Source organism: Mus caroli, chromosome 12, assembly GCF_900094665.2.
Source record: "Mus caroli chromosome 12, CAROLI_EIJ_v1.1, whole genome shotgun sequence".
In the NCBI taxonomy this organism is placed as follows: domain Eukaryota; kingdom Metazoa; phylum Chordata; class Mammalia; order Rodentia; family Muridae; genus Mus; species Mus caroli.
The window spans coordinates 108765970-108781630 of NC_034581.1; positions in this window are offsets into that span (position 1 = coordinate 108765970).

A 15661-nucleotide genomic window follows, 5' to 3' on the forward strand; every position below is an offset into this window, starting at 1 on the left:
GTCTGAGAGATCTCAGGGGTGGGGAGGAAGGTTAGCTGAGACTGCTAGTCTTCCTATGGAATTTCCCTGCTCCTCAGCTTCTTCCAGGTTTTCTCTCACTCAGGCTCAGGTATCCCCAGTTTCTGTGCATTGATTGGGTGTAAGTATCTGCATCTGTCTCCTTCAAATGCTTTTTGGGCTTCCCAGTGGGTAGCCATGATAGGGTCCTGTCTATGAGCACATAGTAGCATGAGTAATAGTGTCAGGCCTTGGAGCTTCCCCTTGAGATGGATCTCAAAATGGGCCTATCACTGGAACTCCTTTCGCTCAGGCTTCTCTCAGGTTTTGTCCCTCAAATTCTTTTCGAAAGGAACAATTCTTGGTCAGAGTGGGCTGGCACATGGAGCCTCTAGGAAGCATGCCATTGAAGACTTCTGGGTATAATTTAAAGAGTTTTAGTGGGCTGTGGGCATTGTATTAACTAAAGACATTATCAGTGACGTGTCTTCCTGTTTAGCAGGTCTTCTGCCAGAGTTTTGGGCAATAATTCTTTTTACCATACCCTAAAATAGATTTCCTGTGCTACGTGTATGGGGCAAGCCCCCTGGTGGTACAGAGCTGCTCTATAAGGAGGTTTATGTCTGGGCTCACACTGAAGACTCCACACTGTGTCTCTCGCACAGTAGTAAGTGGCTGTGTCCTCAGTAGTCACAGAACTCAACTTCAGGAAGAACTGGTTCTTAGATGTGTCACGCGTTATGTACGTTCGACTTTCGAGAGATGGGTTGTAGTAAGTGATACCACTGTAGAATATGTACCCGATGTACTCCAGTTTGTTTCCTGGAAACTGCCGGATCCAGATCCAGTAACAATCACTGTTGATAGAGAAGCCAGTGACAGTGCAGGTAAGGGACAGTGTCTGAGAAGGTCTCACCAGGCCAGGTCCCGACTCCTGAAGCTGCACATCAGACAGGATACCTTCAGAAAAAAAAAGAGTCATTTTTTTCATTCACACATGAAAAAATAACCCTCAAGACCCATGTATGAAATGGCAACACTAACCAGGAAGGGCTGACAACAGGTACAGAACACTCAACATTCTCATCCTTTAGGCTACACCCTCTTTTCTTCAGAAATCAACCTCCAGTGAGAGAGATATGAGCTTCCACAACCCAGTAGGGGATTTAACTTAGAACTTGAACAAGCATTTGCATGCAGGGAGACAACCCTGCCTTCTTAATTGGGGAAGGTAAATAATGAATGTCCTTGGTTATTAAAGTAAGACCATCATGGTTTCTGGCTTCCTCTAGTGTGAGTCTCCAATAAGAGAGCATTAAGACCCTAGAAATCTTAGGGATCACAGCTAGACATGATCCAATCTTATAATCCTAGACCAACCTTCATACAAACCCCCTTCAGACACTGTAATTTTAAAATCTCAAGTCAGTGTCAACCTTCCTTTCACATTTAGGTTCATGAATTCTTGCTTTCTTATTAGCAAGTCTACACTGTTCCTAGTTTTCTTCTCTTATCCCATCCAGAATATGTGTTTGCATCTTTCATAAAACTTTGCACACATTCTTCTTGTTGTTGCACAGATGATCTCCTGCTTTTCCAATAGAGAGACCTGAGCTGTCTGCACAGGAGTGATGTAGTTAGGTCACATGACTTTTTTTTCCCCTCTTTTTGAGATCACTTTCGTACAGAATTCCATGGGCCTTACAACAGGTTAAACCAACCACACATTGTCTTTCCCCTTTAATCATTTTCTCATCAGCATCTGGTGTCATTTGTTTTCCTTAATAAATACCATGGTTGTTTGGATTAGATGACATTTCAAATTAGCTTTTTCATTTACATTTTCTTGATATATCATGATGTTGAGAACTTGAAAAAGTGTTTACTACTCATATGTTTTATGGAGATTTTTTCATTACACAAAGAAACTATAAAAAAAATTTCAAAGTTTGTCTGCTATCTTCAATTCATTCTTGTTCTTTCAAAGGCTGAGGGTAGAATTCTGTGGGTGGTGCAGAGAAATCAGTGAATAACCCACTAGACATTTTTCCACCTAATCTCACTATATCATTTGTGGACTGCCCTCTGTGTGATCCATTACAGTCCTTTCAGTACATGATTGTCTGCTGGAGACAGTTGCAATGCTCTGTCATCCTTCTCAGTGTCTGAGAAGCATAGAAACAGAATTAGGAACAGCACAGTGACAGTGAGGTGTGATAATTGTGTGTTTCTTTAAAATACAAGGTCGGTAGAATTCTGACAAAGTATCTGATTTTAGAATGGATAGACTCTCAAAATTTCCTGTCATTTACATTAAAAGACTGTCTCTATATTGCTTTAACAGCAGAAAGATAGACTCTGTGTGCTAGGTCTAGTCATAAAGAGCTTGCACCAATAGATTTTATAATCTCCCTACCTACACTTCCATCTTTTATCATGGTGTGCATAAGCTCCTGCCTACCAAAAGAGATATAACTGAAAGTTAAAATGATCAAGTGAAGTAGGATTGAGTGAATGAGGGAGACACCAATACTCACAGGAAATCACCCATCTTCACACTGTTCTGGTTCCCTAAGGATGAGTGTTCCTATACTTGTCCATAGTGGGAGCTATGTACCATTCATGAAACAATGAAATAATCTACTGGTCTGTCATTAAACACCCTAAATAACTTTTATACTGAAGAACTCTTTGATGGACTTTTCCTAATGTCTTCATGAGTCTTTATAGAAAATGAAGACAAATGGGCGAATGAATCTGTGAGGAAAATGACAGTTTTATTTGTCTATGTTCAGGGGAACATTCCTGATATTTTTTGGTTATTTCTTTAGTTTCAGCAGCAAACACAACGTTTTAACAATTAGCTTTCACCTACTTCTAAAAATGCACTTATATTCTTAACAGCACTTCGGACATACATGGACTATATTGTTTCTTCTTTTATTTTCTTTCAGTTACTCCTTGGTTATGTTATACTGGTTCAATGGGAACACCTGTTTAATCACTCAACTACAGAAGTGCCAAAACCATCTGTTTGAGGAGTAAAAGATGCATTTCCTGCAGTCTGGTGAGGTAAGCTGTTCCTTGCATCACCAGGATGTCAGAAAAGCAAGTCGCTTTCATTGAAATCTATAGTTAGAACTGACCATTAGTCATTGCAGGGAAGAAAGTGTGCATACTTGAGAAGGACAACCTCCTTTTAATATAGGATGCTCTGCAGTTTTAATCCATACAGCATGAGTATCTTCCCCTTGCACAGCTGACAAATCTCTGGCACAAAGGAAGGCAGAATACAACTGGTCTGATTGTGGAATATAGTATGTTTTACTATATTCAATAATACCATTTACAAACAAATATTCTGATCATATCATATGATGGAATGTATTTCTCACCTCGATTCTGAAGGTCTCATAATGCAACTACACCTGGATTATGCCAGGTGTTTCTGGAATCCATAGTACTGGTTACAGTCATCAGGGAAAATCAATAATCCCCAAACTAGAGTTGTTTTAAAACCACTTGTTGGTTTTATGCTTCCTCAGGGTGAGATCTTGGTGCTGACCAGGGAGTCAAATGGGCCTTGTTAATGCTCTGCATTTTGTTCTAAACAGTATGTATCCTATATTCGAATTTGTCCATCAGAACTAAAGATGTATTTATTTAAATATTTGATCTATTTATTTCTGGAATGTGTGAATTATAATTTGAAACTATTCAGAGTAATTTTACAATTCACAATCCTTCTCCACTTCTTTTGACCTGGAGCTCCTTATGTTCCAGTGCCCCCTGCTGACCATGAGCACCTTACAGAGTATTTGCCTGAGCTCCCAATTTACTTTCCTCACTGTATCTCTCACACAGTAACACATGGCAGTGTCCTTATTTCTCAGTCTGTTCACGAAACCTTGTGTAACTGTCAACATAGCCACAGCCATGAACACATATCCTGAATACATCCACATATGAAGTGATATATCTTTCTGACCTTAATTTTCATTGCTCTGGTAATAAGAGACATTGATTCTGTGCTAAGCATTTGTTGAATGAATCTTTTATTTTTTTATAAAATTATCTTTTGTCTTTGTGTCGCATTTTAATCAGTATTTTCTAGCTCTTTTAGTCTTTTTATGATATATATGGTATGGACATTATCCCCTAGATTAGGAAGGATACAATTGGTGCAAAGAATTAATACAATGCATATAAACCAAAACAGATATAAAATTTTATTTTACATCCCATGACAATCTGACCACTGACAACCAACAAGAAATGCAGAGGACCTGAATGCTGCTGAGTTCATGATATGTGATACCTTCAAGTTTCCAAATATGTGCTAAGGCTCAAACCTCCCAGAAACATCTCTGAGACATTCACAGCAGGGAGCTGTGGGATTGTGTGGTGTCCTGTCTCTGGTCCATCACAGGGCTAGTGACACTTGTGGAGGCAGAATGTAAGAGTTTTGACTGCACTTTCCCCATGCCAGCATCAGGCTAGTGCCTGGATATGTGAAACAGCCATGAGAAGGTTAGAGATACACTTCAGTCTCTTTACACCCAAACCACAAAGTTAAGTCTCTGTGCTTCATGTGTGTTGACCACCTCCACGGTGAGCTTTTGTTTCTCTGCAAGGAGGTTTGTATCTAGGGCCACACAGAATTTCTTTCACTCTCTTTTGCAGTAATGCATGGCTGTGTCCGTTGTGGTGATATAGTTCAGTTGTGTTAAGAATTGGGCTTTGAAAGTGCCTTTAATGATGGAGATGTGGTTCTTGAGTTTGGGCTGTGTACCACCTACCAATAACTAGACAAGGCTGTTCACTCTCTCCCTATCTATTCAATGGAGTACTTGAGTTTCTAGTTAAAAAAATAAGTCAATAGAAGGAGTTCAAATGGATATAAGTTGGAAAGGAAGAAGTCAAAATACCACTATTTGCAGATGATATGATAGTATACTTAAGATGATATGATAGATGATATGATAGTATACTTAAGTAACCCCAAAAAATCCATCAGAATTTATTCCTAAACTTGATAAACAACTTCAACAAAGTGGCTGGATATAAAATATACTCAAAAAAATCAGTAACTTTCCTATACTCAAAGAATAAGTAGGCTGAGAAAGAAACTAGGGAAACAACACCCTTCACAATACCAAACAAATGAAAGATGTGTATGACAAAAACTTTAAGACTCTGAAGAAATATATCAAAGAAGGCCTCACACGATGAAAAGATCTCCCATGCTCAAGGATTGGCAGGATTAATATAGTAAAAATGGCCATCTTGCTGAAAGCAATCTATAGATTCAATTCAATCCCCACCAAAATTCCAATTTAGTTCTTCACAGAGTTTGAAAGAGAGGTTCTCAAATTCACCTGGAATATCAAAAAACCTAGGATAATGAAAACTATTCTCAATAAAAGTAGAACTAATGTGGGAATCACCTACACTGACCTCAAGCTGTACTATAGGTAAGTAGTGATAAAATCTGCATGGTATTGGTACAGTGACAGGCATGTAGATTAATGAAATACAATTAAAGATGCAGAAATGGACCTATGGTCACTTGATCTTTAAGAAAGGAACTAAAACCATCCAGTGGTAAAAAGATAGCATCTTCAACAAAGATGCTGGTTCAACTGTCAGTCAACATGTAGAAGAATGCTGATCCAATCTTATCTTCCTGTACAAAACTCAGGTTCAACAGGATCAAGGACCTCCACATAAAACCAGATATACTGAATCTAATAGAAGAGAAAGTGGGGGAAAGCCTTGAATTTGTGGGCACAGAGGAAAATTTCTTGAACAGAACACCAATGACCCAGGCTCTAAAATCAAGAACACACAAATGGGACCTCATAAAATGGCAGAACTTCTGTAAGGCAAAGTAGACTGTCAGTCGAACAAAATGGTAACCAAAATATTGGGAAAAGATCTTTACCTATTCTAGAGTTGATACAGTGCTAATATCCAATATATACAAAGAACTCCAGATTTTGGAGTCCAGAGAACCAAATAACCCTTTGAAAAATGGAGAACAGAGCTAAACAGAGAAATCTTAACTGAGGAAACTCCAGTGGCCGGCAACCACTTAAAGAAATGTTCAATATCTCTAGTCATCAGGGAAATGGAACTCAAAATGACCCTTATATTCCACCTCACACTCTGGAAATCAGTCTGACGGTTCCTCAGAATATGGGACATAGTTCTACCTTAGTACCTAGCTATAGCACTCCTGGGCATATAACCAGAAGATGTTCCAATATGTAATAAGGGCATATGGTTCAGCATGTTCATAGCAGCCTTATTTATAATAGCCAGAAACTGGAAACAACCCAGATGTCCCTCAACAGAGGAATGGATTCAGAAAACATGGTACATTTACACACTGGAGGACTACTCAGATATTAAAAGCAATGATTTAATGAAATTCACAGTCAAATGGATGGAACTTGAAAATATCATCCTGAGTGAGATATCCCAGTCAAAATAGAACAAACCTGGCATGTACTCACTGATAAGAGGTTATAAGTAAAAAACCTTGGAATACCCATGATTCACCTCACAGTCCACATGAAGCTCAAGAAGAAGGAAGACCAAAGTGTAAATTCTTCAGTGTTTCTTAGATGGGGGAACAAAATTCTTACAGAAAGAAATATGGAGATTAAAGTGTGGAGCAGAGACAGAGGAAAGGCCTTCCGGAGGCTGCCCCACCTGGGGAAACATCCCATATTCAGTTATCCAACCTGGATTCTATTGTGGGTGCTGGGAAGTACTTGATGACAGTAGCCTGAAATGGCTGTCTCCTTAAGAGCTCTGCAAGAGCCCTACAAACACAGAAGTGAATGCTTGAAGAGAACCACTGGACTGAGCTCCGGGTCCCAGATAGAAGTATGGGAGAAGGGACAGAAAGAGCTGAGGAGGTATTTTGCCCCATGGGGAGAGCAAAAGTGTCAACTTGCAAGACCCTCTAGAGATCCTGGGGACTGTACAACCAACCAAATGGCTCTGACCACTTATGTGGCAGATGACCTTGTTGGACATAAATGCGAGGAGCAACCCTTGTTTCTGGGAAGGCTTGATGCCCCAGTGTAGGTGAATGCCAGGGTTAGGAGGGGCTGTGGGTGAATGAGTGGGGAAGTATCCTCATAGAAGCAGGGGAAGGAGGATGGGATAGGGGGTTTCATGAGGGGAGACCTGGAAAGGGGATAACATTTGAAATGTAAGTAATGAAAATATCCAATAAATAACAAAACAGAACAGAACAGAGCAACAACAACAACAACGACAACAAAACAGTTTAGATCTTTTGTGAGTATTTCCCAGCCTCAGACCATGCTAACTTTTGGGGTCAGGTAGTTAATTATATATGTTTCTAGTACTGTCAGATATTTGTTGCCATTTATGATCTCCAAAATCTAGATGCCAATTCTGTAAACATGAGAATACAGACTGTCTCAAAACATGTGCACCAAGGACAAATTCCTTGGGGCTCGAGGAGGACCTAAGAGCAGCCAGAGCAATGAGCAAGTGGCAAAAACAGCTGAGTGGCTGAGATTCAGCTGAGCATGCTGCTTTACAAGCCAGATGTTACTGAGTCCCATAACCTAGTGGAAAATGAGGCCCTCAGTGATGGAAGAAAACATCACATAACCATGAGCCTCAAATTGGACGATAGGACTGTGCAGCTCATGTGGCTGAGAAAAGAAACCATGTCTAGGAAGCTGATCCCTAGAAGTCAGCACACATCAGCCTCTGATTTGGGAATATAGGTTTGAAAATTTTTCCCATAGTGAAAAGTAAAAGAATTTGTTAATAGACCATCATAAAAATAAATATTAAGTTAAATAAGTTAAAGTATCTAAAGAAAGAAGAGAGCTGGAGCTTAAAAATGAAAATATTTTCTGCGTTAAAAAATGAAGAGTACAATGGTAGAGGACTCTTGGAGCCTGTGTAATTATGTTTCAATTATCAACAGTGAAATAATTGAATGTTCAGCAATTATTGTAATTTTATATTTCCTCTTTAAGAAAAATAAGAATAAAGCATACATACATAAGGAGAAGGCTACCAATTAAATAATGGCACAGAGACTTATTAATATTTATTATAGTTTTCCCTTTAGCTTCTTCTACCTCCACAACATCTCATCTAAATTAATCAGGCTAATACTGGCATTACATCCTGCCATGTGGCCAGGTCTACCTCTTTCCTGATGTTCATATCCTCAACCTCCATGCCCCTCTAGCAAATCACCTACTACTGATTTCTTCTCCCAGAGACCCTCTTAGCCTGGAAATTTCATCTTCCCCTTACTGCCTAGATATTGTCTGGTAGATCTTTATTAAGATAACCAAGTGAATATGGTGAATGCTAACATGAGGCCTGCGAAGAAATATAGGAATGAAAATACCAAGATCCAGTGAGCTCTTTGCCATTATGCTAATAAATAAGTGAAAATACAAAACCACCTTCACAAAACATACCCCAACCAGAAGATACAGATACTGGAAAAACAAAGGTTCAAACATGAAGTGCTTTTTGAAAACAGAAGAGATAGTCTGTACAAAGATCAACTACAATTAATGATTATAAGAAAACTGTATTCATATCAAGAAACTTTCTGGGTAAGCAATAATACAATTTAAGAGTATATATGTATCTTATGGCATGACAAAATTAAGTGGGTACACTTACAGGAGAAGAATATATCATAGAATATGACAAGGCAAAGGGTCTCTAAAGGATTGCTTGGGCGGGAAAGGAAAGCCACATATTCTAACACTTAATCTCCCATAAGCTTGTATGTTAGGAAGCACATGGGTCAGTTCTTAACCTTCTAAAATTTGAGTAGCATCTAACAGTTCTGAGAAGCCTCATCAGTTATTAAGTTGGTCCTGAGCTCTTCTGAGTTAACATTAAGGTCTTCTTCCCTTGTGTCTTTGGCACAATAAGAGATGGAATGCAGCTCAATTTAAATGAGTGTCTGTTGGAAGTATCTCCATTAATACTGACTCTGGATTTGATATTCCAATTAGATGTGCCTCTAATAATCAGTATTATAATGCTACCATATTCTATTTCTTTCTTTAATGCTGGTAGAGCAAGATAATATGATAATTTGTTAAGAGAATCTAGAGAGAGAGAGTACATTTGAGGGACAGGACCTGTGAGAGTTTCACCAAGACATACGTAACTCATTCAGCTATACATGGGGACAGGAAATATGAGAATAATGAAAATTATCATGTCACACACACTATAAGTCACATGTTCATTTCCCATACCTTAAACCCTGTGACCCTCACTTCAGAGAAAAGCCACCAGGCATGAAAAAGTACAAGGACATACATTATTTGATGGAGGCTCAGATGAAAAGGAGACTAATGCTCATTGGCCAGGACCTGTCTTTCAGCCTTAGACTGGGTCTTACTCTGAGTAAGTGGGGATCTAGAGGATATAAAATGGAAGCAAATCACAGGCCAACTGTCCTACCTTGACAGAGCAGTTTACTTTGAGTTGTCTAGAGGAACTAGAGACGCAGACCTCAGGAATAATTTCTTCATCCTTACCTTGACCAACTACTCCCAGAAAAATAAGAAATGATATATATCAGTCCACATAGACATTGCTCTGTGAAGATGGATATGACCTTTTCTTTGTTCATTTACTACACTATGTCTTCTTCCCAACTTCATTTTGCCCTATTGAATCAGAGGCATCCTTAATACTGACTATAATCTGTATGTATTTCCTGACTGGTTGGATGTATATCTCTTGAGTCCTTGTTTCTTTTTGTTTTTATGCCTGATCTTTGAGCTGTGGGTATCAGTGGTGGATACAGGTCTCAGCAGAGGAGAGTCAGGTGTCCAGTGCAGGTTCTGAGGTACTCTCATCACTTTGTATGTGGTGCCTCCGTGTTTAGTATACCATAAGTTTATTTCAGACATTAAATCTACTCTTTGTTTTGTCTCAAATTTCCTCCTTCCATTTGTCTCAAATGGTCAGACAAAATTTGGCAAAAATATCACAGAATTGAATGTGACTCTTGTTACACTTATATATTATAAGACCACTTACTTTGCTGCTTTTACACCTAATACTAGGGTATGGGACTGTGTTTCAGGATCTGCATTTGGGTTATCTGAGTTACACTCTATAGGAAGATATCACAAAACAAAGACCACATTCAAATTGTGCAGGTTGATGTATATTTATATACAAAAAAATTAATTATCTTTTATGACAGAGGTAGATTTTTCTCTGGTGTTTTTAAAAACAGTAGTTATCGCCATGTACACTTTAGTATTTATTAAATATGTTTTAATTTTAATATAAAATGATATATTTGTTTGAACAAAACATTCCTTATTTTGGAGGGAGTAATCACTAACCATGGAGACCATGTGCGTCATCCATAAACACCTGACCCCATGGAATCCCTTGTTGTGTAGTGTATGGTAGAAATAAAAGTTTCATGATATATGGAATCTCACATAACTCTGTCTCCTTTTCTAATCATCACATCAAGTGCTTTGTGTAAGTAGTATAGAATGTGCTCCAACATACTTATGTATCTAAGGGTGGAAGATATGAGCAATCAAATGTTGGATTAATATTTTAGTGTGACTAATACTGCCATGCCAAGGTCAACTGAGTTTCAAGGTGTTTTTATTAATATTTTTTTTCTCAAAGCCAGAGAGATGGTTAGGCTGATAATATTTTAGTTCACAAAGGAACAATCCTGAGAGACATAGTGAAAAATAAACATAGTGGAATTTACCAAGACACAGTATTTCATGAACAGATAGAGAAATCACCTGAAGCCTCACTGCCAATAGTAAGAAGAGAAGCACAGTCAAACCAAAACCAAAACAGACAACAAAATCAATCAATCAAACATATAAACAAATGAAAACACCCCTTTATCTTTCTGTGGTCTGAAGTAGTATTCCTGGGCTAGGTGCAAGCTCAGTGCCTCCTAGGGTGCAGAGCTCCTCTACTGGGTTCACAATGAAGTTTTCTTACTGTGTGTCCTACACAGTAATACATGAGAGTGCCCTCAGTGGTTACAGAATTCAGAGGCAGGAGGAACTCATCTTTGGATGCTTGTTGAGATGCTTATCCATATGGGGAGATTCCCTTGCCTTAATACTTGGGGAAGTTGGATAGTGACTTCATTTAGTTATTACAATATAGGCATCCTGGTCGTTGCCTTCCTATAGTGTAAGTGTGGAATAAGAAAACTTGAGGACTGTTGGGATCAGAGGGAACAAATCTTGGCATGGCCTCACCTCTACCTTCTCACCCAATGTCGCCATTGACACTCTTCCACAACTGTATTTTTAATGTCTTTGATCAGTGACGACCTTCTCTTGGTAAGAGAACAGTTTCCTAGTTCTGCTCCCTAAGAGAGAGAGAAAAAAAAAACCCTCTATTCTGAAGTATTGTTTATCATAGTTACTGAGGTATGTTTCTTATATGCAGCAGAATGAAGTATATCCTTTATGCATCCACTCTGTTAGCCTGTGTCATTTTTATTGGTTAATTGTGAAAATTGATGTTGAGAAATAATCATGATCAATGAATGCTAGGTCCTGTTATTTTCATGGTGTGTGTGTGTGTGTGTGTGTGTGTGTGTGTGTGTGTGCATGTGCATGTGTGTGTGTGTGTGTGTGTGGTATGTTTGTGAGAGAGAGAGGCAGAAAGAAGCAGAGACAGAGAGACATCTAAGTGAAGCATTTCTTTCTAGTTATTTTAATACTTTTGCTACAATCATTTGTAGTTTCATTATGGTAATAAAATAGTTATAAAAAGCATATGGATGAAGTAAATTTGGAGGGAGAAGAGATGGGGAGGGAAATGGGGGTGTTAGGATCAGCTGTAAATAAGGGCAGTGGGATGGCTTGATCTCCCATGTTAATGGATTGGTATGATTAACATAGTACAAATGGCCATCCTACCAAAATCAATCTACAGATTCAATGCAATCCCAATCAAAATTCCAACACAATGCTTCAAATACATAAAAAGAGCAATTATCAATTTCATACAGAAAACCAAAAAGCCAAGATAGCAAAAAGAGTTCTTAAGAATAAAATAATTTCTGAGAGAATCTCTATCCCGATCAAGCTATACTAGAGAGAAATAGCGATAAAAACTTATTAATACTGGTACAGAGACAGAGAGATGGATCAATGGAATAGAGCTGAAGACCCAGAAATAAAACCACACACGTATAGACACTTAATTTCTGACTATGAAGCAAAAAAGAAAATACAATGGAACAAAGAAATCATCTACAATAAATACTGTTGGTCTAACTGGCAGTCGGTATGTAGAAAAATGAAAATAGATCCATATTTGTCACCTTGAACAAAGCTCAAACCAAGTTCATCAAGGAACTCAACATAAAAGCAGATACACTGAACCTAATAAAAGATAAATTGGGAAAGTGGCTCGAACTCAGTGACAATGGGTGGGATTCCATAAACAGAACCCTAATGGCTTAGGCTCTAAGACCAGGAATTGATCAATGGAATCTCATGAAACTAAAAAGCTTCTGTAAAGCAATGGATAGTCAATAGGACAAATCAGCAACCCACAGATTGGGAAAAATATCTTCAGCAATCTCCCATTAGAAACAGGGCTAGTATCCAAAATTTAAAAAGACTTCAAGAAGCTAACCTCCAAAATTCCAAACAATCCAATAAAAAAAAAATGGGGTATAGATGTAAACAGAGAATTTACAACAGAGGAATGTCTAATGACAGAGAAGCATTGAAGAAATGTTCAAAATCCTTAGTGATCAGGGAAATGCAAATCAAAATGACACAGAGATTCTACCTCACACATATCAGAATGGCTAAGAACAATATCTCAGGTGACAGCACTTGTTGGTGAGGATGTCTGGAAAAAGGAATACTCCTCCATTGATGGTGCTATAGCAAACTGGTACAACTACTCTGGAAATAAATCTGGAGGCTCCTCAGAAAATTGGAAATAGACCTACCTTTAAACCCAGCTATACCACTCTTTGGCATAGCTTGTGCTCCACTATGTCACAGGGGCAAATACATACTATGTTCTTAGTGGCCTTATTTGAGATAGCCAGAAACTGAAAACAATTCAGATGTCCCACAATGGAAGAATTGATACAAAAATGTGGTTCATTTACAAAAGAGAATATTATTTAGCTACTGAGAATGAGTTAATCATGGGTTTTGTAGGTAAATGGATGGAACTGGAAAATATCATCCTGAGTGAGGTACCTCAGACTCAAAAGGACATTCATGGTATGTACTCACTAATGAATGGATATTTGCCAGAAAATGTACAGAATACTCAGGATAAAATTTACAGAATTCAAGAAGGTTACCAAGCAGAAGGTTTCAAGTGCAGATGCCTCAATCCCACTTGGGTGAAGAAAGCAATCATGGGATACAGAGGGAGAGAGGGACCTGAGTGGAAGAGAGGACAGTGAGGGGGAAAGGAGAACATGATCAGGTATTTGGGGTACAGGACTGAAGCCCTGAGGGCCATCAGAAAGAATGGAAACAAGCAACCTGGGGAGGTAAAAGTTGTGTGTGTGGGACCCTCTAGAATGTACAAAATACCTGAAGGGTGAGAGAGTCTCAGCACTCGAAGGGAGGAACCTTAAATGAAATCCCCAATAGTGAGGAGAGGGATATTATAGATTACACCTCTAGTAGAAAGACAGGGTATCAAGTGGAGGAATGGTGTTGCTGTCCCACAGTCAAAAACTCTGACCCAGAATTGTTCCTGCCTGAAAGAATTGCAGAGACAAAAATGGAGAAGATACTGAAGGAAAAATCCTGTGCTGTCACAAATTAGGATTCATCTCGAGGTGAGCCTGCAAGGTCTGACACTATTACTACTACTGTGGTGTGTTTACAGACAGGAGCATAGCATGGCTACCCCCTAGATCTCTCACACACTAAGCCACAATCCAGGCCTTGTGCACTAGTTGGTCCAAGGCCTCTGTCACATATAGAGCAAAGGACTGATGGATCTGAGAGAAGATGCATCTAACCCACAGAAGACTTGAGGCTCCAGGGAGTGGGGAGGCCTTCCAGGGTGGGGGTTGGGGACATGGGGGAGGAGGAATGGGATGAGCAACTGTCAGAGGATAGACTTGGAGGGGAATAACGACTGGACTGTAAAAAAATTGATTAGAGATAATTTTAAAGAGTGTATTTGATATGGAAATTATACTATTCAACGGGAAGATCTATAGCTTCAATGGGCAATGGCTAATTTAACACACAATTATTGAAAATGTTAATAAAGTACTATATGAGCCATATTTCATGCACTTTAGTTATGTATCTTCAAGGTGGCCCATACTGTAGAATCAATCCCTATCATACATTTTATTTATAGTAATAGCTTTATATTATACAAATTAATTTCTATTTTATTATTCATTTTATTTATGGACAGATTGGTTTTTTTTTTTTTAGATATTTTCTATATTTACATTTCAGGTTTTATCCCCTTTCCTGGAGTTCCCTCCAACCCCCCTATCACAACCCCCCCTCCATGCTTCTAAGAGGGTGTTCCTCTACACATCTACCCACTCCTGCTTCCTCAGCCTGCCATTCCCCCACACTCGGGCATCTATCCTTCAAAGGACCAAGAGTCTCTCCTCTCATTGATGTCTCACAAGGCCATCATGTGCTACATATGTGACTGGAACACCCCTTTCAGGTTACTCCTCCATACACCTCATATCTCATCCCCCCTCTCCCCCTCCCTTTGCCTTTATGAGGGAGCTCCACAAGCCAATCACCCACATCCTCCTCACTGCTCTTGCGTCCTACTGTCACACATCAAGCCTGCCTAGGACAATTTAATAGTCCAGATGATATGAATTTATATACCAAAAACAATCAGACATTCAGACACTTCCCAAAAACAAAACCAATAAACAAAGGACAACACCATAGGTATATTTCTATAAACAATACTAGTTATATTAAAAATAAATCAAAAAAGAAGAAAACAAAACAAATATCATGCCACCTATATTTCTCACTTCCAAACTCTGATGGCCTTCCACTTTCTATTAGATATTCACACACACACACACACACACACACACACACACACACACACACACACATTGCTTTGTTTGTTCAGGGCTTCTTTTACAGGATTTTAGCACTGAACACTTGGTAGCAGCATTTGAAAATATTTACACAGCATAAATATGATTATGGGCTTATGGATATATATGCAGTTAAATCAAATCAGTCACAGGAAAAGAAAATTCAAATAAATAGTCAAACATATTACAAATATTTTTATGAACAACTCATGTTCATGTTCATAAGTATGTAAAAAAATTCCATCATTAAAATGAAAATTAAACACATGCTGGGATGTCCATCACGTACTTAGAATAACGTCGCAGAAAGAGAAAAAGAAAACTGCTGAAGACAATGCACAGACCTGGACATTTTCTTGATTTGAGTGTAGACAAATTGGTCACACTGGTGTGTACTGTTCAACAACAAAAAAAATAGTAACACAATAACTTCTCCTAATCAACTACTATACTATGAATAAACTGTAGTGACGTGTGTCAATGAGAGGTGCAACAGTTAAGGAATTATTAATAGGGGTAGAGATATGAAAG